Raw genomic sequence first — 3,044 nt, 5'->3', positions numbered from 1 at the left:
TGTCAAAGCAGCAGAGATAATGACAGGTAAAGTGTTATTCTCACCTAAGTATACGTACTTGAGGTGTGGAGGCAACGGCTTTAGCTCAAGCGTTGGTGGATCCTCGATGCTTGACCTTTGAGGGGTCAAATCTCTTCGTTCTCCTAGATCCTCCAGTCGCATCCTCATTGGCCTTCTCCATGGTTGGTTGGCATTAAAGTGTGCCACAATTTCAGCCCTTTCTTCGTCTAACTCCTCTTCTTCCAATTCAGTATTGATAGTGGCCTCCAAAGGGTCCCTAAGAGCATCCTGCACATAGTTGGATACAAGAGAGTCAAAAGCATCAATTCTAAAACAACTATCAGAATGCAGTGTGTGCTTAAGTGCATTAAAAACATCAAATGTAATCTCTTCTTCGCCCACTCTCAATCTCAACTTTCCCTCTTGCACATCAATAAGTGACTTGCCAGTCGCAAGGAATGGTTTCCCCAAAATGAGAGGCATCTCGGTATCCTCCTCCATGTCGAGAACCACGAAATCGGCAGGAAAAATGAATTTGTCCAATTTTACTAGCACATCCTCAATCACTCCGCGGGGGTACTTTACTGACCTGTCAGCCAGTTGCAAGGACATCCTCGTCGGCTTAGGCTCTCCTAATCCGAGTTTCCTGAAAACAGATAGAGGCATAAGATTAATACTTGCACCAAGGTCACACAATGCTTTACGAAAAACTACATCACCAATCATGCAAGGGATAGAAAAACTCCCTGGGTCTTTTAGTTTCGGTGGGATTTTGTTTTGCACCAAAGCAGAGCAACTTTCGGTCAAATTTACCGTAATGTGATCCTCCAATTTTCTCTTGTTGGCTAAGATGTCCTTCAAAAATTTAGCATAACTAGGCATTTGCATCAAAGCATCGGCAAAAGGAATATTAATATGCAATTTTTTAAATACCTCTAAGAACTTACCGAATTGTGCATCTAGTTTTGCCTTTTTTAATGCTGCAGGAAAAGGTGGAGGGATAACAATCTTAGGTTGTGCAGTGAGTGCTGGTGTAGAGTTAGATGACTTACCTTGAGATGTCGCAGCATGTTCATCCGGCAGTTGGCTTTTCTCTTTTTCTCTAGGCTCCAAAACTTTTCCGGTCTTCAACTCAATGGCCTTCACTTGCTCTTTTGGATTAGTCTCGGTATTACTTGGCAAGGTGCCCGGCTCTCTACTTGCTATCATCTTGGCCAACTGTCCAATTTGATTCTCGAGCCCCTTTATCGATGCATCTTGGTTATGGAGTCGAGTTTCAGTGGATGAGATAAACTGAGACATCATTTGTTCCAAGTTGGACTTTTCTTCTCTAGGAGGATCGGATCTGTATATCGGTTGTTTCCCATATTGTTGTCCTCCTTGCGGCCTATTCTGACTGTTTTGACCGCCCCATGAGAAGTTGGGATGTTGCCTCCACCCAGGATTATATGTGTTCGAGTAAGGGTCATTCCTTGGGCGGTTTTGGACTCCCATTTGATTCACCGGTGCCTCATCTTGCACATAGAAGGGATTTCCATCTTGACAGTCTTTCACATAGTGTTCCCCTCCACACTTCTCACAGAATATCTCTTGAAGACGCATAGCCATGCCACCCACGTTCAAGCCGTCTATTTTCCTGTTTAAAGCGTCAAGTTGTGCAGTAATAACAGAAAAATCAGTTACCTGGTGAACTCCGGCACTTCTCCGCTGGTTGCTCCTGTCAGATTGAGGATGATAGCTGCTAGCAGCCATCTCCTCCAACAACTCATATCCTTCTTCCGCAGTCTTCCTCAAAAGGTTCCCACATGCAGCAGCATCTATCATAGTACGGTTAGGAGTAAGCATACCGTAATAAAAGGTTTGAACGACTAACCCAAGTGGCAACTCGTGATGTGGGCATCTTCGTAATAGATCTTTGAAACGCTCCCACGCCTCATATAGTGACTCTTGATCGAACTGAGCAAATGTTGTGATGTCTGCCCGCAGCTTCATGGTCTTCGATGGAGGAAAGTATTTGATGAGAAACGCCTTTGCCTTGTCCTCCCATGTAGCTATCGAACCTACAGGTAAACAGTTCAACCAAGCTTTAGCTTTATCACGCAAAGAGAAAGGAAATAAACGCAGTCTAACAGCATCATCAGAAACTCCATTAAATTTAAAAGTATCGCAAATCTCAAGAAAATCTGCGATGTGTGTGTTTGGATCGTCCACAGCAGTTCCTCCAAATTGGACGGTGTTCTGAATCATCTGGATAATGGCTGGTTTGATTTCGAATTGGTTTGCCCGCACAATCGGCCTCACAATGCTGGGGCGTGCACCATCCAAAGAAGGCTGGGCATACTCTAACATGGGTATGCGTCGTGGCATCTCAATTCGTCTCTCGTTTTGGCGCTCCGCCTCCTGCTCTTGTTCGTGCCTCTCCATTAGTTCCTTAAGTCTTTGCTGTTGTCTTCGCCTGCGGAAAGTCCTTTCAATTTCAGGGTCACACTCAAGCTCCAAGTCAAGTGACTTTGGCATGCACCGGAAGAGATATCTGAATTAAAATATGGAGTGTTAGTTCAATAAAAATAAAATACACTAAAGGAAATAACTAAAAATATAATTGTAGATTAACAGTCCCCAGCAACGGCGCCAAAAACTTGATCGAGCAAAACTTGCACTGCGAAACCCCCAAATAAAATATGATTTTGTATGCTCAAAAAGTAATCGCAAGTGCACGATGTCAAGTAATAATATAGTGTATGTGAATACGAGTATCGTTCCGCTGAGGACTGTATTTAACAATTATTATTTTAGTTATTAAAACTTTAGCGACGAAAGGTGATTTGTTGTGTTATAACTACTAAAATGCAAGAAAATCAAATAAACAAGTTCAAAGATTAAATGATAAAATATGACTCTTAAATCGATTGATTAAATTTCAAATGATAAAAGAATTTGTTGGGAATTCTGGTTCACCTACCTCTTATTAATTAATTAATTCGTCCGATTGTGTTCTACGCTTCCGACAGGATTTCCTATTCAATTGAACACACTCTCTCGAG

General features: G+C 42.4%; 1 non-coding gene across 1 annotated transcript; it reads left to right on the top strand.

Annotated features, from left to right (window-relative positions):
* The first annotated feature begins 1,882 nt into the window (after positions 1-1,882).
* Positions 1,883-1,988, top strand: LOC140806416 (small nucleolar RNA R71). The gene has a single exon (XR_012112492.1). It is a non-coding gene; the product is annotated as a small nucleolar RNA R71 (small nucleolar RNA).
* The last annotated feature ends 1,056 nt before the right edge of the window (positions 1,989-3,044 follow it).

This window comes from Primulina eburnea, chromosome 11, assembly GCF_022965805.1.
Source record: "Primulina eburnea isolate SZY01 chromosome 11, ASM2296580v1, whole genome shotgun sequence".
In the NCBI taxonomy this organism is placed as follows: domain Eukaryota; kingdom Viridiplantae; phylum Streptophyta; class Magnoliopsida; order Lamiales; family Gesneriaceae; genus Primulina; species Primulina eburnea.
The sequence above is the reverse complement of the archived record's forward strand: the minus strand, read 5'-3'. Positions and strand labels throughout refer to the sequence as shown.